This window comes from Pelodiscus sinensis, chromosome 2, assembly GCF_049634645.1.
Source record: "Pelodiscus sinensis isolate JC-2024 chromosome 2, ASM4963464v1, whole genome shotgun sequence".
Taxonomy (NCBI): domain Eukaryota; kingdom Metazoa; phylum Chordata; order Testudines; family Trionychidae; genus Pelodiscus; species Pelodiscus sinensis.
The window spans coordinates 223,800,454-223,822,325 of NC_134712.1; positions in this window are offsets into that span (position 1 = coordinate 223,800,454).

Genomic DNA, 21,872 nt, shown 5'->3' on the forward strand with positions numbered 1-21,872 from the left:
TTTTAATGACTGCTTAAGTTATTAGTGAGCAAAAAGCATGTGTGACAGTATATTTTAAGACAAGAGTTTTGTCAGATGGAATAAAGCGGTTAGCAACTCCAAAATATCTTTGAGGTGGGACCCAAGTTGTGAACAGTTAAGAGAAGCCTCTTAAAGTTCAGCCTTTTTAATATTTCATAAAATGTAGTATATGCATGTAGTAGATTAGTGAAAGAGCATAAAGTCGCTTTTCTGTTTTGGTGTGTGTGGAGTAGAGATGTTAGTGTTTAGTCGTTACACAATTAACTGATAAGCCTGGGCTCATCAGTTAATCCTAATGACTGCATGCATCTCCCCTCCTTTCTGCCTCTGTATTAGAGCTACCAAGGTGGGTGGGAGAGACAGGAGTGGATGCCTGGGGGCAATCCAGTTTTTAAGCTGGCTCCCTACACATGATGGCTTCTGCGGAGTCTCCTGTTTCCTCTTCCCGTCTCTTTCCCAGCTGCTTCCCACAGAGGCAGCAGCACAGGGGAAGGCAGGCAAGAGCTGCTGCTTGGTGAGAGGCACTATCTTAAAAGCTGGTTCCTTGTGCATACTGGTTCCTGCAGTACTGCCTCCCTCTTCCCCCAACACTGCTGCCTCTGTTTCAGAGGTGGGAGCAGGCAGGAGAGAGGTGGTGCTTGCAGGGAGCCACCTTAATTAACCTGGCTCCCACCTCACCCACTGTGCATAAAAGTGTAAGCACTGAAAAATCCAGCAGTTATGCATTTATGAAAGTAAACGTTTGCCAATATCCCTGGTGCAGAGGTGGCAGGCGGGGCTGGGGTAGAGACTCAGCCTCACACTTTGGTGGAGCCTAGGAATATTTGGTGGAGCCTCGGCCAGGAATATTTCTGGTGTCCAGGCCCCATGGGTCCATATGGTTTGCTGCCTACGGGTCAGTAATGGATGGGAGGAGTGTGATGAGCACCCGGTGATTAAGGAGTTAAACTCAGATAGCTAGCAAAGATGTGCAGAAGGTGAGGTCCCACAAGAGAGCTTAAAAACCTTGCCTCTACAGGCATTGGTTACCAAAACTTCCCAGTCACAGATTCCCTGGGTCTGAGAAGTAAACAAGTTGCCACCATCAAGTCCTTTTTTATCCCTAAAAACCAAAGTGATCAGTTGAAACCACCCCCAGGGGTAGGCCAAGCTCTTTTGCCCCAAAAGAGCTGGAAAAGAGATAAACAAGCTGCAGGCTCTACTAGCTGACCCCTAAGGCATGCAGATACATACAGACTGACAGACCTACCAGGACACAAGAATCAAATCACCTTAAAAAAAGTGATTTTTTTTTAACTCACAAAACAAAAGATAAACTTGAGAGAGCATACTTGGTTGCTAGATGTTGCAGAGTAACTAAGGAAAGCAAATTAAAACACAGAAAAGTTGCTGGGTACAATGTTAGATGGTAACTGGGGAGGGGAGGTGTAGAATCCCACAGAGCGGTTCAAACTACAAAATAAAGAAAAACTACCCTGAATGTCACTAAATTCATTTTTCTTTTTTACTTCCAATTTCCTCTTTGTTCACTACACACCTATTCCACTCCCAGAATATTTTCTGAGTATGTGAGAAGCCTTAGGGTTAAAAAAAATACTTCTACACATTTTACTTACAGCAATGAATAACTAGCAAAGCCAATTCCTCCATACCTCTCAGGCAGGGCTGCCAAAATTTATTTTGTAATAGTACCAAACTTTTCGTGAAAAGGTACCAAAACACACACAAACGTACCAAATTTTAAACATCAGTATATAAACCCTATAAAACATCTTAAACAGGAAAAAATACATTTAAGTTACATTACATCTTACTAAAACATCGAAATGGAGGAAATACATTCAACTTACCTTTATATTTTGTTAAAAGAGAACTCTTTTGTCAACTGCTTCGTTACTATACCATCTTTTATGTTGCATTCTATCACAAAGCTCTTTTGGTGGATTCCACGTTGTGCAGTTAATGTCTTGAAGTAAAGATTTAGATCTTATTAACGCCTTTAAGGTGGACGTTTTCAGAGATGCGCGATTTTTAACTTTAATGTTGTTGAGTAAGGAGAAAACTTTCAGCAGCTGCTGAAGAGTGAGGCAATGAAAGAAGATTGATCATAAATTTTGACAACAGAGAGAAGCGATATTTGTCACTGCATTTTTCCTGAGATATGTGAAACCAAAAATTTTTTAGGCATTTTTTCAGCATTAGGAGGTTGATCTTGCATTGTCAGCTCTCTCCATTCTTTATTTATTTGTTCATAATGTTCTTCATCGACTAGGTTAGAAAATTTCATAACTAGTGGGATAATTGATTTAGGCCTTCCCTCAATAACATTAGCTGGGTCCAATGCCTCAAGCAACTCCAATTTTGCAAACAATTCACAAGATAAAAAGAGCTGAAACATCTGCTTTGTAAGGCAAACATAGAAATTTAAAATTTTTACTCAAAATTCTTGGCATTCTTTCTGGGAAATTTTTGTTGAATTATCCAGGTAAATGCTTTCTACAGTGGCACCACAATAAATGTCATCTATCCTGAGATGGTGAAGGATCATTAATATTGATTTTACTTATATCATTAGGTTTCAAAATTTCTTGCTTGATGAAATTACTGAGAATCCCTTTAACACTAGTATTAATAGAATTCTTTAACTTATGAATTCTAAATGTTTCTGCTTGATACTCCAAATTGAGCTTATTGACGTCAGGCAAAGTGTAAGCTAAGAAAGCATAATACATTTTTATAATGGGATTTTGTAATCTCTCTAGAATTCTTGAAGCCATAGGAATGCCATCTTCTAATGCAGCAGATGTAAAGAACAATAAAAGTGCAGGCCATTGTTCTAAAATTCTTTTCACCACTTGCTCAAGGGAAAGCCATCTTGTGCAGCTAATGTGGAGAATTTTTTGAGGATTGGTATTTGTAAATGTTTGAAATTCTTTATATTCATTTAGGCGCTAAGGACTATTGCTCAAATATGAAAAAATATTTCTGGCTAACTCTTCTAAATGTGGCAGGGCAGTGCAGGCTTTAGAAGCACACAAGTGCAAAGAATGGCAAACACAAAGTTGTATGAAGATAGGATTTTTGTGTTTTAAGAGATGCTGGACTCCTCCTTTGCTTCCCATCATAACACTAGCATTATCGCTGGCAAATCCTATTAGGTTTTCAAAGGGGATTTGATTACTGTTAAAAAACGCCTCTATGCAGTTATAAATTCCAAGCGCAGTTGTGTCTTTAATTTCTAAAAGTGTTAGAAGTTTGTCCACTGTTTTTTGAACTTCAGTATCATAATGTCTAGCTACCGGAACAAGTTGTTTGATAGTAGAAATGTGTCTCATCAATAATAAGAGAAAATTTTGTCACCTTCAACTTAGATACTAGGTTACTGAAGTCATATTCACCGATCACATTAGAAAAAATGTATGTTCCTTTGGTTCTAGCACACTTGATATCCTTTGCTATTTTTGAATCTGGACAAACGTTTGCAACGAGGCCAGGCAAATGATCCAAAAGGGCTATAGGTAAATTGTGTTCTGCGATAAATCTACACAGTTTAAGCTCAGCACCTGTGCTGAGTGAATAGAGGATGGACCAGGTTTCATAATGTCAGTTACTTCTGAAGTTTGTTTTGTAGATTTTAGGTTTTTTTATGCTTTTCTATGTTTTCATGTCTTTCAATTTGACTTAAACTGCCAGCAACTTCACAATTGCATAATTTGCAGAAACCTTTACTTGAGTTGTATTTACTAACTACTAGCCAGCCAGAAAATTTTTCATGTGTCAACAATTTCGACGGCAATTTTCGGTCATAAGAAGCTGTACACTTTTTTGTTCCTTTTTCTTAGGAGTGTTATCCTTATCATTTTCATCACTACCTGAACGAATATCCATATTTTTCTCTTCACTTATAATGGGTTCACAAAAAAACAACGTGAAAACACAAAATGTTTACAAAGGACTTGTAAAAGTAAGCAAACAATGCCGAGTAACCGGAACACAGCGCTAACTGCGTCACTGCAACTCAAACTGACGGCAGGGCCAGGGCCGCGCCCACGTGAAGCGGAGGAATACATCACATGATTGTGTGTATTGTGATGTAGTCACAGTCTCCTCTCCCCAATCTTCATTTGCATAATAAACCGAAAAGATATTAATGAACATGTATCAGATGTAAGAAATGTTAATGTTTTAAAAATGAGCATGGAACATAAAAGTATAACTTAGAGGCTTCTGAGCAAAAACTTACAACAGAAAATTCCTAAAACATACAAAAAATAGCGGGCGTTGTACCAAACGTACAACAGGAGGTAAATAGTACCAATTTTGTATGAATGTACCAACTTTGGCAGCCTTGCTCTCAGGTCCTCAGATGGCACTGTGCATTGAATCTATATGGCTATGTGCATTTTGACGTTTCTAAAATTCCACAGCGTTATACAAAGTCTCTGTCATCTGTACATTAATGTTTGCTGCAATGTGGATAGTTAATGGAAAGCATACACTATAATTGCAGTTTTGTTTTTGCTCTTATTACACAGACAATTGGCTCATTTGTGCACATAAAAACACTAAACCAAACTCCTGAAAAACCTGTCAAATAAAATTCAAGAGAAGCCCTGCCACCACATATTAAATTTTTGGAGTGAGAGAAGTGTTAAATCACCATTTCCCTTCTGTCTGATGCATTAATCAGAAAAGTTGATATTGTTCAGTTATTATTTTTGGCATGCAAATGGTTAATAAGCTAGGCCTACATCATACCAAAGCAGCCTTCAACAGCATATGCACCATGTAGGGCAGAAGTATCTTATCTACAGGAGTGGGAAGGAAAGACTGAGAGCTGTGCTTACCTCCAAATGGAGTATTCAGCTCCAGCTGCCCGTCCCCAATGTTAGCACAATAGCCTTCTCTTGTTCCCAGCCATGTAACTCATGCTGTACAGAAATATTGAAGGTTTAGGGTTCAAAGTCCTGTAATGGATAGGAGTGCTGACCAGCACCCACTGACTAAGGGTTAAACTCAGGTAGCTAGCAAAGGTGTTGGCCAGGAGGCTGGGAGAACCAGTCGACAGAGAGGGATGAAATTTGAATTTGATATAGATTCCTTGCCTGCTTTCTTTGTGGGGAAAAACCAGGAGCTGAGAGAGAAAAATGATTTAAACCCAGGCAGAACTATCATGTCTCCAAGGAATTTGGAGACTCTGTCAGCTGCTTGAGTATTTTGGGATGCATTTAATCAGGCAGTGACGACTTGAAGACATCTAACTTTTCTAAGTAATTTTTAACTTTTAACTTCTAAACCTACTCCATTTCCACTAGCATTCACTGTTAGGCATCCCGTCACCATCCATTTTCTTGGTAAAAAACAAAACAAGTCATTAAGCGCCTCTGCCATTTCCAAGTTCCCTGTTATTGTTTCTCTCTCTTCACTGAGCAATGGGCCTACCCTGTCCTTGGTCTTCCTCTTGCTTCTGCTATACTTGTAGAACTTTGTATTGTTACCCTTTGTCTCTAGCTAGATTTAGATTGTTTCATGCCTTTCCTTTTCTAATCTTGCCCCTGTATATCTGTGGTGTTTGCTTATATTTATCCTTTGTAATTTGACCTAGTTTCCACTTTTTATGAGACTCCTTTTTGATTTTTAGATCATATAAGATCTCCTGGTTGATCCAAGGTACTCTCCTGCCATACTTTCTATCTTTTCTGTGCAGTGGAATAGTTTGCTTTTGGGCCCTTAATGTCCCTTTAAAAAATTGCCAACTCTCTTCAGTTGTTTTTCTTAGTCTTGCTTCTCCTGGAACCTTTCCTACCAGCTCTGAGTTTACTAAAATCTGCCTTCCTGAAATTCATTGTCTCTGTTTTGATGTTTTCCCTTCTACCATTCCTTAGAATCATGAACTTCCATGATTTCATGGTCACTTTCATTCAAGCTGCCTTCCACTTTCAAAATTTTCAACCAGTTCTTTTCTGTTTATATAAAAAATAAAATCATAAGCTTATGTGGGCAAAACTCACTTCATCAGATGAGCGGGAAGGGAATAACAAAAACCCAGAATTTTATAACAGAAAAAGAAGGGGAGGGGGAAAGGTAGCTGTCAATTGTAGGTGATGAGGCTAATTAAGTGGGTGGGAAGTGTCCCATACTTAAGGTATTAAATGCAGGAAAGGCTGTCATTTTCCTTTTGTCCAATCAACCAGGGATGCTAGCATATAGTCATGTAATCAATTGATACACCTAATGACCACACACACTCCCCGTCCCTATATCAGAGACAGAAAGGGGGGGCTGGCTCCCCACAGAGCTGCCTACCCTCCCCATGCTCATGCTGCTGTCTCTGATACAGAGGCAGCAGAGTGGCGGGTGAGGGGGGGATGTGGGTGCTAGTACATGTGGGAACCCAGCTTTTAATTTGGATTTCCACGTGCTGATTCTGCAGAGCTGCTTGCTCCCCCCTTTGCTGCCTCCCACAGAGGCAGCAGAGGAACAGGCAGGTGCTGCCTTCTTCCCCCCTCGTTCTCCCCCGGCTTCTGTATCAGAGGCAGCAGCGTCGGGGGGGCAGGCGGGATGCTGGAGCAGCCCCTGTCTGTGGGGACCTTGGGGCCCCCTGAGGACGAGGGCTGCTGCTGCGGAGCAGCTTCTGTCAATGGCAGGCCCAAGATTGCTGCAGACAGAGGCTGCTCTGTGGGATGCTGGTGCAGCCTCTGTAGGAAGCTTGGGCCCCCTGCAGACAGGGGCTGCTGCTGCCTCTGTATCAGCATAATCTGTATGGAATAATTGTGTAACCGTTAAGATTTGGTGCCGTTACATGATTATTAAATTGAATGACATCTAACATCCCTACAATCAACAATATCTTTCAACACATCCCTACGACTGAATAATACAAGACTTTTAACTGACTAAAACTTAGTCATTATTGCTAACAAAGTGAATGGTGGGGTCTGAGATCCCTCAGAGGGAATTATTCAGCATCCCATTCAGTTTTTGTATTTTAAATATCAGATGGTCTCAGCTCAGGGGCAGATTTACAATAAAACACACTGTGCCCTAACACAGAGCCCTCCCCAAAGACATAAGAGCCCCCAGGCAGTCCAGCACTGGGTCTGGCATCACCTACCCCCATGCAGCTGCTATGCAGAGAGGACTGTGGGGGAGGTGACAGGCAGGCGTGCAGGGAAGCTCATCTGTAGTCTCAGGAGAGCTGGCAGGAGACAGGCTGGAAGCCCGATGGAGAAAAGCAGTGCTTTGAAGTAGGAAAGTGTTGTTTCTCTCCCAATGCCTGCAGTGCAGCTACCCAGAACTCCTCTGAAGTCTTCCAGCCCTTGTTCATTCTGGAAGGGGATAACTTCTTGGTGTAAGTGCTGAAGGAATCAACCAGGGGCCATGCACAGCTTGACCTGCTGCTCACAAACAGGGAGGAACTAGTAGGGGATGTAGAGGTGGGTGACAACCTGGGAAGCAGTCGTCATGAGATGGTAGATTTCAGGATCCTGACCAAAGGAAGAATGGAGACTAGCAAAATACACACCCTGGACTTCACAAAAGCAGACTTTGACTCCCTCAGAGAACTGATGAGCAGGATTCCCTGGAATAATAACATGAAGGGAAAAGGAGTCCAGGAGAGCTGGCAGTATTTTAAAAAAGCCTTATTAAAGGCACAGGAAGAAACCATCCCAATGCGCAGTAAGAAAAGCAAATATGGCAGGCAACCAGATTGGCTTTCCGGGGAAATTCTTGGTGAGCTTAAACACAAAAAGGAAGCTTACAAAAAGTGGAAACTTGGACAGATGCTTAGGGAGGAGTATAAATATATTGCTTGAGAATGCAGGGGAGATACCAGGAAGGTGAAAGCGCAATTGGAATTGCAGCTAGCAAGAGATGTGAAGGGTAACAAGAAAGGTTTCTACAGGCATGTTAGCAATTAGAGGGTGATCAGAGAGGGTGTGGGGCCCTTACTGGATGAGGAAGGTATTCTAGTGACAGATGATGTGGGAAAAGCAGAAGCACTCTGTTTTATTTGTGTCTGTCTTTGCAGACAAGGTCAGCTCTCAGACTAATGCACTAGGCAACACAGTATGCGAAGGAGGTGGACAGCCCTTGGTGGGGAAAGAACAGGTTAGGCACTATTTAGAAGAGCTAAACATACACAAATCCATGGGTCCAGATTTAATGCATTTGAGGGTACTGAGAGAATTGGCAAATGTCATTGCAGAGCCTTTGACTGTTATCTTTGAAAACTTGTGGAGGTTGGGAGAGATCCTGGATGATTGGAAAAAGGCAAATATAGTGCCCATCTTTAAAAAAAAGGAAAGGAGGACAATCCAGGGAACTACAGACGAGTCAGCCTTACCTCAGTCCCCGGAAAAATCATGGAGGGGATCCTTAAGGAATCCAATTTGAAGCACTTGGAAGAGGGGAAAGTGATCAGGAATAGTCAGCATGGATTCACGAAAGGCAAGTCATGCCTCACCAATCTGATTAGCTTCTACAATGAGGTAAGTGGTTCTGTAGATGTGGGAAAGTCAGTGGATGTACCTTGACTTTAGCAAAGCTTTTGATATGGTCTCCCACAATATTCTTGCCAACAAGTTAAGGGAGTATGGATTGGATAAATGGACTGTAAGATGGATAGAAAGCTGGCTAGACTGTTGGGCCCAATGGGTAGTAATCAATGGCTCAATGTCAGGTTGGCATTTGGTTTCTAGCAGCATGCCCCAAGGATCGGTTCTAGGACTGGTTTTGTTCAACATCTTTATTAATGATCTGGATGAGGGGATGGACTGCACCCTCAACAAGTTTGTAGTTGACACTGAGCTGGGGGGAAAGGTAGATACACTGGAGGGCAGGGATATGGTCCAGAGTAACCTAGACAGATTGGAGGAGTTGGCCAAAAGAAATCTGATGAGGTTGAACAAGGACAAGTGTAGAGTCCTGCACTTGGGATGGAAGAATCCCAAGCATTGTTACAGGCTGGGGACTGACTGGCTAAGTAGCAGTTCAGCAGAAAAGGATGTGGGGATTACAGTGGATGAGAATCTGGATAGGAGTCAACAGGGTGCCCTAGTAGCCAAGAAGGCTAATGGCATATTAGGGTGCATTAGAAGGAGCATTTTCATCAGATCTAGAGAAGTGATTATTCCCCTTTATTCGGCTCTGGTGAGGCCATATCTGGAGTATTGTGTCCAGTTCTGGGCCCCCCACAGTAGTATAGAAAGAATGTGGCTGCATTGGAGAGGGTCTAGCGGAGGGCAACCAAAACAATCAGGGGATTGGAGCACATGACCTATGAGGAGAGGCTGAGGGATTTGGGCTTATTTAGTCTGCAGAAGAGAAGAGTGAGGAGAGATTTGATAGCAGCCTTCAACTTCCTGAAGGGAGGTTCCAAAGAGGATGGAGAAAGGCTGTTCACAGTAGGGATGGATGGCAGAACAAGGAGCAATGGTCTCAAGTTATAGTGAGGGAGGTCTAGGTTGGATATTAGGAAAAACTATTTCACTAGCAGGGTGGTGAAGCACTGGAATGGGTTATGTAGGGAGGGTTATGTAGGGAGGTGGTGGAATCTCCATCCCTAGAGGTGTTTAAGTCTTGGCTTGACAAAGCCCTGGTTGGTTTGATTTAGTTGGGAATGGTCCTGCCTTGGGCAGGGAGCTGGACTTGATGACCTCCTGAGGTCTTTTCGAGCTCTATGATTCTATGCTTGTTGCCTCCTGGTGAGTAGTAGCTGCCCGCGGAGTGGGGAGGGCAGTCAGGGGATGGAGAGCCCGCAAGTAGCACAGCCAACAGGAAAAAGCCACACTTTGAAGAGGAAAGTGGCACTTCGTTTCATCAACTGGATGTGTGGCTGCACTGCTGTTGGCTGCCACCTGGTGAGTTCCTGCTGCCCATAGGTGAAGGGGAGAGCGGCCAGCAGATGAAGAGCCAGGAGCAGTGCAGAGTGGGGCACTCAAGTGATTGATGGAACTGTGCTCCTCTTGACCTCCAGGTAGAGCACATGTAGGTCTCTACCCATTTCTCCAGACTAGCCAGCGCAGGGACACTGGGGTGCCTGAAGCTATCCTCTGTGGCCATGGAGATCTTTGTATCTCCTCTGTCAGTCATCCTCTTCTCCAGCCCCACCATGGCGGCTCTGCTCCAGCACTGGGCCCTCAGCCACACCCCTTCCACCTGAGGCCCTGCTTTTCTGCGGGCCACGACACCTTGCCCAGGGCCTGAGTGTTCTGTCAGCAGTCATGCCTGAACCCTTAGTTTCTGTGCTTGTGGCCTGCACCCAGGTCTGGATCTGTGCCTAGGAGAGAGAGGGGCTAGCTTTCAACACCCCCCTTTTAAAAAAATATTTTAATGCTAGTGGTGTTAAACCAAATTGGGGAATGGGTTATCCAGGCCACAGCTGACTCAAGCCTACCTGTAGTTACACCCCTGTTCTTTCAGACATTTTTAATCTGCTTTAAAATCAAGGTCATTTTTTTTTAGCAATAATGAAGCGATCCTATGAGGCTGTTGGTCAAAAATCCCACACGCACAAAGGCGAGGCAGAAAGACAACACTAAGCATAGACAGTTTGTCATTTTATTTTAAAAATCTTGAAGTATTGAATAGAGGACATTGCTCACCCATACTTTTTGATGAAACATCTCAGTTATCTGATCACTTGCTGAATTGTGGGGATACCACAGTGACTGCAAAAGTTGAACAAATAGACTTGTTGGAACAACGGAACAACAGAATACTAGCAATTTTGTCAAAGTAAGGGAAGAAACCTACCTCGAAGACACATAGCATGATAGTCAAAATCTATTTCATTGAGTATGATAGAATATTACTTAGTAAATAAACTGAAAAACATAGGTAATATGGAAAATTTGAGAAAAGAGTATGAGGTTGGAGGATGAAAGCAATTTAGAGGTCTTCATGAGAGTCATTTTCTGAGGATGAAGACATTATCTGGAATAACTTATTCTGCATTATTGGCTCAGTTTGAGAAGGAGGGTTCTTTATGGAAGAAAGTGAGATGTGTTGTTGCCATTGTGAAACTGCTGTCTTCTTTGGGGCTACCTTTAACAGGACATGAGTCATAGTGTCAAATTGAAGTTATTTTTTTAATGTGCCTTGAATATCTCAGTGAATTTGACAGTTTTCTCAATGAAGATTTAAAAAATTCATTACTGCACATCAGCAAAGACAAACTTTTTAATGCACCAAACTTACACTGAATTTATTACTGTATTGACAGATAGGGTTGCAAGATGGTTTAACAAAAAATACCGAACACCCCTCCCCACAAAAACAAACACCGGGAAAAAATTCTGTTGAGGGAAGAAAAAGGGGGGGGGGGGGGGGGGGGAGAGGGGAAAACCAAAGTTAAGCAAAAAAAAAAAAAAAAAGAAAAAGGGTGCTGTGCCTTTAAATGGCCCTGCGTTCCTCACTCCCCTGCCCCAGCCAGACACGGCACGGGAAAATTGTCCCTGCTGGGCTTCTGTCCAAAGGAAACAGGAAATACCGGACATTTCACATGTCCAGTATTTTCTCACATGTCCGGTATTTTCTGTTTTGTTTTTTTTACTAGATGGGGGACCCAAATAATGGACAGTCCAGGCAAAAACCGGACACCTGGCAACCCTAATAGCAGAACAGTTTAGAAACCAATTCACCGATGAAGTAAAGGGTTCCAAGTACTATTCCATAATAGTTGATTCAACAGCAGATGTGGAGTCTTGTAGTCCAATTATCATTAATTTTAATATATGTGATCAGCAATGGTAAAGTTGTAGAGCGATTTCTTTGTTTTGTCCCGCTAAAATCCCACACTTCTAAATGTCTAGACAATTTTTTTTGGAAACCATTGCAAATTTATGTTTGGACATAAAAAATAGTTGTGGGCTGTGCTTTGGTAATGCTGCAAATATGGCAGGAATATATATAAGTCTACAGGCAAGACTGAACAATGTAAACACCTCTGCTTTATTCATACCGTGTTCCAGACATTCCTTAAATTTAACCTGCAACACTACAGCCACGTCTTGTGAGGGAGCTACACATTTTTTTTACTTTTCAAACTAATATATATATAGGTTTCCACACTTTGGAGTATGCTACAATCACGCTTAGAGCAGGCAAATGGAAATCATTTGACAGTCAGAAGAATTTGTGACACGAGGTGATCTGCTCATGCAAATGCTGTTTTGGCTTTGAAAATGAGTTATGATGTTATAAAACAGAACTTTATTAGACATTCTGAAAAACCAGTTTTCAGTGCAAAAACTGAAGCAAAATCCTTAGCAGAAAAGTTTGGAAAGTATGATATTACTGTTCTTACTATTTTGTGGGACCATTTACTTCAAAGAATTGATGCCCTCAGCAAATCACTGAAAAAAGTTGATTAAAATTTATTGAATGTTGCACAATTGTGAGCCTCAGTTACAACTTTTTGTCACCGAAGTTCAAAATGGCTATAGGACCATGGAAGCAGAGGCACTATCATTAACAGAAAATATAAGTTCCTCTGATTATATCAGATGAGAAGCATAAAATACCAGGAAGTTGTTTTTTGATGAAATTAGAGACAATGAAATCAACTTAAAAGGGAAAGAGAAGATCATCGTTGAGACCTCCAGTGTTATGTGTGACACAATAATAGAGCAATTGCAGGGTAGAGGAATCTCTAAAGAAAACTGTTGATTTATTTTGCATGTTTTTACAGAAGTATGGATGAAGGTGCTAAAAGGCCACTACAGTAAGAAATCAAGTAAATTCTACTGAGAGGCTATAGACACAAATCTTTTTGAAAATGAAGTGAAACATTTCATTAATTTTATCGAAAATGATGAAGTTTGTGCTGAGATCATGAGTTGATTTGTATAGACTTGTACATAATAGTTCGCAGTCAACCTTTCCAAATGTAGAAACTATTCTGAAAATATTTTTAACAACACTTGGCACAAATGCTTCTGGTGAACTTTCTTTTTCTGTATTGAAATCTTAAAAATTATTTGAAATACAATGGGTCAAGAACATTTGGCAAAGTTCAGCAATATTGACAATTGAAAGTGCCTCTTTACAAAATATTACTTATGATGATTTAATTGATGATTTTGTAAAGAAAAAGTGTAGAAAGAAAGCTATTGGGATTTTTTTTTTCAGATTTGAATTAATTTCTTCAGAGGAAGTTCTTTTATTTTTCCATTCATGAATCATCTATACATTTTATTTTTACATATTTTTCACATTAGTTTAATGCAAATTCAAGCTTTCATCTAGATCAGAAGTTCTCAAACTGTGCTCCAAGCAGACTGAGGAAAGGTTATGATTTTTTTAAATAAAGCTCTCTTATCCAAAGCACTTTACAATAGTTGGCTAATGGTACAAACAATATTTGGAAAGATCATTAAGTGGTCCAACAAGACCCTCAGCAATTTTCAAGTGGTCTGTGGGGAAAAAAAACAAAAACAATCAAGCTACCTCACTTTATTTTCATTTACTACTTATTACTTACAAGTGGAAGATAAAGAAAAAAGAATGAAAAATTGGAGGGCAATGGGAGTGAATGCTCTTTTTCTTGACTGGGTGCCCAGGAGAGCCCCAAAAATGAAGATGAGCACAGGGCCTCACTAACTCTAAATCCACCACTGTCTCAGCTTCATCAACTGCCAAAATATGTAGGAAAGTGACTCTTCCTGAGGACCAGCAACTCTTAAGCTTTATGCATCTAAACTATACCCTAAATTCTACTTTAATACTAATATAGCTGAAGCATTGTGTGGTGCACTCATGTAATGTTCTGTCTACATGATTCATTGCTTACTAAGTAGGCATTTAAGAAAATTTCTGACTGGTCATAATATGCATCCCCACACACTGTATTAGTCTAATCTTCAAATGTGAAAGATCTGAATGACAGAAGTAAGGCTAGTTTCTGAAAGTCTTGGCAACAGCTTCTGCCTAAACGTCTTGAAGCCGTTATGCTTTTAACTAGACTTCTAGGTTATGAAGCTGAGTAACTAATGGCAGGTCAAAGCAAACACCACTTAAATCAAGTGGATTGAGATAATCTCTGCTAATTCTTTTGGTTGCTTACTCTAACCTTTGAGCATTATCTCAGTCTTCCCTAGACTAAGCAGTAACTGGCTTCCAATAACACCGTAATTTAATTCAGACACTAGGTTCTGACAAATGGGTTAGACATATAAGATGGGCATTGTGAATAGACTGCCAGTCTGGCCAGACCTACTGTCTCACAGCCATAGCAGCCTTTTGCACGTGAACCTGGCAGCACAGAATCCGGTGGCTTGACTACTTATTGCATGGCTAAGCATGCAATAACAGTGCTTGACCCTGGTCCAGCAAGTTTTGTTGCGCAGTAGGAAGCTCTTCATCAGGGCTACCTGCCTGGACAAATGGAAACTATTCACATGCTTGGCTTCTGACCAGATTATCCATCCCAAGCAGACTTCACTATAGTCAAGCCTGGACTATCTGCTGCATCTCAAATTTCAGCACCTGTTCTTTCATCAGTTTAGAATCCACTTGACCGCTATTTCAGCCTTGCACCCTGTGATTTGTCTCTTCTCGCAATATGATGATCCAGTTTCTGAAAGGTCTGGAAAGACTTTACTCTCATGTACAACTCCCCCTCCCCACTCCCATTCCCTCTTTGGGACCTGAATCTTGTGCTGCTGTGACTCATATGCCCCCCCTACCTCCTCAAGCCTTTGGTATCCTGCTTCATTCTCCTCTTCACTTGGAAGGTTTCTTTCTTGATCACATCTGACTGCAAGCTTTCTGAGATTAGGGTACTTGCCTCAGAGCCGCCATGTACAGTTTTCTATAAGGACAAGGTTCAGATGTGCTCACTCCTAGCCTACCCCACCCAAGGTGGTTTTGCAATTTCATCTGAGCCAGGATATATATTTGCTTATCTTCTTTCTGAAATTTCATAAGTCAGAAGAAGAATGTGGATTGCACTCTCTGGACATCCAAATAGCTCTGATCTTTTACATCAGAAGAACCAAAGCTGTTCCATAAGTCAACGCAATTCATTGAGGTGGCGGAGAGGGTGAAAAGTCACCAATGTCCGCTCAAAGAATCTCATCATGGATCCCTGCCTGTATCCGTTTCTGTGATGATCTGGCGAAAGTGCCTCCAGTGGCACTGTAACTGCCCATTCAACTAGGTTGCAATTCTCATCAGCAGCCTTCCTGGCCTAAGTACCAATTCAGGACATCTGCAAAGCTGCTACTTGGTCATCTATGCACAAGTTGTCTTATGAGCCTACACAACAGGCCCAAGATGATGCTGGTTTCAATAGAGCACTGTTGCAAACCACACAACTATGAACTAATCCCGGGCTCTTTGCGGCGTTGCCCTATTGAAATGCTGACTTGGCATTTCAAAGCAGCAGCACCGTGTGGAGCCCAGGGTCAGCTGGCAACTCCCTAGCTGACCCTGGGCTACTTGTGGCATTTCCATGGAACCTGGAGTCAGCTGGTGAGTCCAGTGCTGCCGCTTTGAAATGCCATGCGTAGTCCAGCTGACCCTGGATTCTGCAGAAATCCCCAGCTGACCCTGGGCTCTGCGTGGCATTTCAAAGTGGCAGCGCAGCATGGAGCCCGGGATCAGCAGGGGACTCTGAGTCCCCCGTTGACCCCAGGCTCCATGAAGGTGCTTCCGCTTTGAAATGCACAAGAACCCCCGCTGGGGACTCTCATATATTTCAATGCTGGCACATGCCCTCCTGAAGCCATTGGGAGCTCTTGTACATTACAAAGGAGGAATGCGGAAGTGCCTATCGACCAGTTGAGTAGCCAATGGAAATTCCATCGACTACTTGACTAGTAAATTACTTATTAGTTAACATCCTTATGCCATACTGCTCAGGGCCAAAGCTCAAGGACTTCAACCCTGGCTAGTGTGACTCAAGTTACAGGTCCCCCACCTCGAACTGCAGCCCTGGGGCTTTGGTTTTGCCCCCCTAAGATAGGACAGCCAGGATTGGATTGGCTCAAAGCTGCGTTTCCGTCATCCTAGGGTCTTATAATAGTTTTTGTTGTCAGAAGGGGGTTGCAGTGCAATGAAGTTTGGTCTGTCCTATGGTTTGCTAATGACCTGGCAGCATAGTGCACATCTTTATTTGAAGGTAAACACAAAGACAACTGAAGTTATGCCAGGAGAGAAGGTGGAAGAAGAGCTGTTTGACATTTCAGGAGAGAAACTGAATCAGAGGAACAAATCTGGGTATTTGGGAATACGCTTGGTGTTATTGGAGGGAGGTCTGGAGAACTGAGAAGCAGAGCCCACTGTGAACAAGGTAGCAGCAGTACTGTGGGACTGGCAATTAAGAAATAAATGGAAAGGAAAAGTGTATGCTGTGGCAAAGTCAGTTCTGACAGCTATAAAAGAGTGGTGGAGGACAGATATATCAGCTCTAGAATGGTAAAGGCCTTGTTCCCTTTGAACTGAAAGGTTACTCCAGGTTAACTGGAGACACCTGTGGCTAGGTAGGGCTGGCCTTTAAAATTTCCCCTTCTGTTTGAGAGCGAGAGAAGGGGAGAGATAAGAGACAGGCTGCAGTAAGGGTAGTGGCAGAAGGAATGAATAGCTGCCATTAGGTGGAAGGCTATAGAGCACATGTTTTCAGGTGGGCTGAACATTAGATAAGAATGTGAGAAGAACAAGCAACAAAGAAAGCATGGGAGGAAGAAGACAGCAATGCAAAAAAAAAAAAAAAAGTGGAAGACCAAGGATATGATGGGCAGACTGTCAACAGAAGTTTGTAGAGAAAAGGACTGCAATTTGTCTGTGAATCATGGACTTGGAATGGTAAAGAACTGTAGGCATCACCAACCTTGTGTAAATGGGAAAAAGAGTTGAGACCTTTGTCTTCCAAAGCATTGTGTATATAAATGACCTTTAACAAAAATGTCTTTGGAAATGAAGAGAAGAAATTGAATTGCATTGAGTGCCTCCTGACTTTCAGTTCTGTCATGTTATGTGTCTGTACTGAAATACTGTAGCTTGTATTGTTCGATTAATTTTTAATCGGAAGTCCCCACTAGGGATGGTCCCCAATAAATAGATGACACAATACATTAATAAATTAATGTAAAAATAAAAAAATAAAAACATTTATGACCGCTTATCCAATATTCAAACCTCTTGATTAGCTTGTGTTAGAAATTTGCATAAATTGAATTGGGACTTTTTATATTTATTGTGTTTTGTGAATGTGTTTGAAGCTTCATTAGTATTTTTTGCCCTGCAGACTTAAGTCAAGCAGAAGTCTAGCTCAGTTCTGAAAGCAGTGTTTGCAGAATGTACAACTGGCTATGTACCATATTGCCCTCTCCTTTTTATTAACCAGCTTTTGGTTAGGGTGGCTGAGAAGGAGATGGTTTCTGAAATTCAGTAACAATGCTGCTGCTAACAGAGGCTTATGATGAAAGAATTCAGTAACTAAAGGAAATTAATAGTACTGTCTGTATATTTAATATAAATGGTTAGAAGTTTCTTTCAGTCACTGAGATTTAAAGTGATAAAGATTCAGTCCCCAGTGTTCAGTTCACTAAGCTATATATTTGTGTGTGTGCTAACCTGTGGAAAAGACATTTTTTGTCACTCAGGAACTCTTCAACACATGCTACATGTGCTAATGATACATTGTAATATGTTTGTGTATGTATGTGTTTTAAAGTTAAATTCAGAGCATGATTAAAATGATCCTAGCATTAAGCTATTTTGAAATGTACAATGTTTATTCAACAGAAGTTGTACTCTGGGTAGCAGCAACACGTATCTAAAAGCAATAAGCTCTATTCCACATTATTTAATTTTGGGATGTAATAGTGTTTTAGTTAACAAATGTTTCTAGTGTGATCATACATCTGTCATATTTTTTGTAAGAGTAACATAAGACTATATAGTTAAAAGGATTTTCTGCTAGTAAAATTTCTGCTAGTAAAATGGAGGATTTTAATCTTGTCATGTGTAGATAACTAGGACTTTACAGATCAGGATCATCTCCAGAACCAATGCACAAGTACACAAGAGTAAAGTTGACTTGAGTGAAACAACACAAGCATGTAAAATACATGTATTTGCAAGATTTACCTCATGGTAATTATTGTGTTCTATATATTTCAGTAATAAATTGCATTTAGTGTCAGTGACATAGATTTAAGTGATACTAAAGATATATAGCTAAGTCTAGCGGAAGTCAGTGGCTACAAGGATGAGATAATTGGGTAAATAGGCCAATCAGTAATTATGCTAAGAAGGTTAGGATAAGTAGTAGCTGCAGTAAATGTCTGAAGTTACAATAACTTCTTATTTCTTTCAGGGATAGCTGGGCTAGTCTGTAACTTTAAAAACAATGTTGTTTTCCATTTTTTAGTGGATTTTTAAAAAAAAAAAATCATCCAGAATTAGTTTTTTGGGGAAGCAAGAAAATATTTGTTAATGCTGATACACTCCTAGCAATTAGTGGTAAAGGATAATGAGGGAAAAGAAACCTGTATTTTACTGCTCACTAGTAAAAGAGGAGGAGGATTATATTATAAGTTTTAGGACAGGAAGATTTTAAATTAGACTGCATAGTAAATGAATACCATCAAGTAGTTCAGGCCCAATTTAGGTTTATATAATTGGCCAATCAATGCAAAACCAGCAATACATGCAAAATAAAAATGAGACTCACTGCTAAGAGTGGCCCAAATGGATTTCTGGCAAGTGAAACTCCTGTTTTATTTATCTTTAGAGCTGGGTGGTTGTTAGTAGCTATCTAAATGATAGTAAACGAATGCATGTTGTTGCCTGATCTATCCCTTATTATTCATTCCTGGTTAGCATTCTGTAGCAGGGTTTTGCCTTTGGACCAGACTAAAAAATATGAATGTTTTAATGAAGAGTGTGCATAAAGGAGACAGCTACATTTAGGAAACGCAACATGGACGCTTTCTATTTACATATATAATTTACAATGGTCAAAACATCCCATGTCTGAGCATCCCTATGTTCTCACCCTCCTTTGATGAATAACCTGATATATTAGTCATCATCCTCATAACCACCACCCTCAGTGGTTGTCATCCTGGCATCTTCCAAGGCAAACAGACCAGGATGCAACTTTATAATATGTTATGCTAGGTCTCACTATGCCTAATGCATATTCAGAAGGGCTTTCTGTCCCTTTTCTTTATCAGTATTTCCTCACCGAATCATAGGATACTAGAACGGGAAGGGACCTCGAGAGTAGGAATGTTAGTGTATAGTAATTTAAACAATTATCCAATAAGCCTGGAATCACACACACATGAAAACACAGCGCAAAGCAATGCAAAAGCAATTGCTAAAAGATCTACTATAATACAATAATAAAGCCTAATTCACTTACACTTCACCCGTACGATATCTACAGTACCACGCAGGAGGTCTTGGTTCCTTTTCTTCCCATGCAATGGAACGCCATGCATGGGGTCACTGGTGTGAAGGGCCTGTTTACTTTTAGTTACATCAAGCAGGACCTGTGATTCAATCCTGCCCATTCCCTCCCATTGATTGTTCTACTAAGCCCATTTCATAGCAAAGGGAGACTTGGTCATTTTAATAATATTTACCAATTGATTATGTATTGTGTAGGATACGTAAAATGCCCAGTGCCCCTATCTGGGGTACATCCTGCTACCCAGGATGGTACCTAAAACTATGTGAATAGTTGACAGTTTCATGGCTGCATCTGCACTTTTTGCTTATCAGAAACAGAAGTACCAGTACAAGGTTGCTTGTCCTGTGTTCTTGACGTGGTCTTGCATACCATGCTTAATCTGCATTGTTATTCAAAACGTTTCCTGACTCTCACAGCTTCCCTTGACCGTGCCTGCATGCTTTGGCGCATCAGACTTGAGACAGGCCAGAAATCTGCACTGTGGCAAGGCAGTCATCACGATTTATTGCCAAGGCAGGGTAGTCCAGGCTCCCCTACAAAATGTATATCCCAAATTAAAAAACACAGTAAGAGAACCAAAAAAATGCCACTGTGGCTTAACAACCAGGTAAAAGAAGCAGTGACAGAAAAAAAGATATCTTTTAAAAAGTGGAAGTCAAAGCCTAGTGAGGCAAATAGAAAGAACCATAAACTTGGTCAAATTAAGTGTAAAAATATACTTTAAAAAAGCCAAAAAGCAGTTTGAAGAACAGCAAGCCAAAAACTCAAAAAGTAATAGTAAAATGTTTCAGTACATCAGAAGCAGGAAGCCAGCTAAACAACCAGTGGGGCCTATGGACAATCGAGATGCTAAACGAGCACTCAAAGATGATCAAGTCATAGCAGAGAAGCTAAATGAATTCTTTGCTTCAGTCTTCGCGGCTGAGGATATTGGGGAGATTCCCAAACCTTAGCCATTTTTTAGGTGACAAATCTGAAGAATTTTCCCAGATTGAGATGTCATTAGAGGAGGTTTTGGAACAAATTGATAAACTTAACAGTAACAAGTCACTGGGACTAGATGGCATTCACCCAAGAGTTCTGAAAAAACTCATATGGGAAATTGCAGAACTATTAACTGTGGTTTGTAACCTATTCTTTAAATCAGCTTCTGTACCTAATGATTGGAAGATCTAACATGATGCCAATATTTAAAAAGAACTCTAGAGGTGATCCTGGCAGTTACAGACCGGCAGTTACAGACATTAGTCTAATGTCAGTACCGGGCAAATTAGTTGAAACTATAGTAAAGAATAAAATGGTCAGACACATGGATGAATATAATTTGTGGGGGGAAAGTCAACATGGTTACTGTAAAGGAAAATCATGCTTTACTAATCTGCTAGAGTTCTTTGAGAGGGTCAACAAACATGTGGACCAGAGGGATCCAGTAGTTATAGTATTCCTAGATTTTCAGAAAGCCTTTGACAAGGTCCCTCACCAAAGCCTCTTAAGTAAAGTAAGTTGTCATTAGATAAGAGGGAAGGTCCTTTCGTGAATTGATAACTGGTTAAAACACAGGAAATAAAGGGTAGTTTTCCGAGTGGAAAGAGGTAACTAGTGGAGTCCCCCAAGGGTCTGTTCTGGGACCCATCCTATTCAACTTATTTATAAATGATCTAGAGAAAGGGGTAAACAGTGAGGTGGCAAAATTTGCAGAAGATACCAAACTGCTCAGGATAGTTAAGACCAAAGCAGACTGTGAAGAGCTTCAAAGAGATCTCACCAAACTAAGTGATTGGACAACAAAATGGCAAATTAAATTTAATGTTGATAAATGTAAAGTAATGCACATTGGAAAACATAATCCCAACTATATATACAATATGATGGGGACTAATTTGGCTACAACTACTCAAGAGAGAGCTCTTGAAGTCATTATGGATAGTTCTCTGAAAACATCCACTCAGTGTGCAGCATCAGTCAAAAAAGCAAATAGAATGTTAGGAGTCATTAAAAAAAGGATAGAGAATAAGACAGAGAATATCTTATTGCCTCTATATAAAACCATGTTACGTCCACATCTTGAGTACTGCATACAGATGTGGTCACCTCATCTCAAAAAAGATATATTGGCATTGGAAAAGGTTCAGAAAAGGACAACAAAAATGATTAGGGGTTTGGAACGGGTCCCTTACGAAGAGAGATTAAAAAGACTTGGACTTCTCAGTTTAGAAAAGAGGAGACTTAGGGTATGTCTACACTATAGCGTTAATTCAAAATATCTTATTTCAAAATAACGCGTCTACACACAAAATGCATTTCGAAATAGCTTTTTGCTATTTCAAAATAGCGCGTCCACACTGATTGGACACTGAATTGCATTTAAGGCTAACCAGAACTGGGCTGGGCATCAGATCAGAAGTTACCTTGTGGCCAGGGC